Source organism: Papaver somniferum, chromosome 4 (assembly GCF_003573695.1).
Source record: "Papaver somniferum cultivar HN1 chromosome 4, ASM357369v1, whole genome shotgun sequence".
In the NCBI taxonomy this organism is placed as follows: Eukaryota; Viridiplantae; Streptophyta; class Magnoliopsida; order Ranunculales; family Papaveraceae; genus Papaver; species Papaver somniferum.
In genome coordinates, this window is record NC_039361.1 from 101,921,049 (window position 1) to 101,921,764 (window position 716).

Here is a 716-nt window from a genome sequence, read left to right on the forward strand (position 1 = left end):
TGGCCTTCCCAAAAAGGCTCCAATCTACCACTAGTGTTACCCACTTCTAAAGCTTCTAACCTTTTCGCTATAGCAGCAATTTTGGCATCTGATTCATAGCCTCCTTCTACCCTATTAACGTTTCCTCTGAGAAGAATTGTTTTCTGGGGTCCCCTACTACTTTCCCATTGTTGGGTCTTTTCGGCGACTTCATGCAAATATGTCATCGCGTCATCAACTGTTTGGTTCTCAAATCCACCAGTACACATAGATTCTACTGTGGTTGTGGTGGGATAATCTAAACCCTCATAAAGGATCTGAACTAACCTAACCTTCTCTAAACCATGATGAGGACATTGGGCTAATAAATCATTGAACCTTTCCAAATACCTATACAAAGTTTCTCCCTCCTGTTGAGAAAACGTGCAGATTTGCGTCCTAATAGACGATGTTTTGTGCCTAGGGAAAAACTTGTTCAAAAAGGCAGATGTAAGTTGTTCATACGTTTCGATTGACCCGGAAGCCAAACTATATAGCCACGATTTAGCTTTATCTTTCAGGGAAAAGGGGAATAACCTAAGTTTCAAAGCATCATCATCTAGGTTTCTAATCCTGAGGGTACTACAAATTTCCTCAAAGTCCCTAACATGGAAATAGGGGTTTTCATTTTCTTTCCCTAAAAAGATTGGGAGCAGCTGTAAGGTCCCAGGTTTAAGTTCATAAGTTGCTTCCGTCTC

General features: G+C 40.9%; 1 pseudogene; it reads left to right on the forward strand.

The window, feature by feature from the left end:
- The first annotated feature begins 318 nt into the window (after positions 1-318).
- On the forward strand, positions 319-418 carry LOC113276710 (annotated as a pseudogene).
- The last annotated feature ends 298 nt before the right edge of the window (positions 419-716 follow it).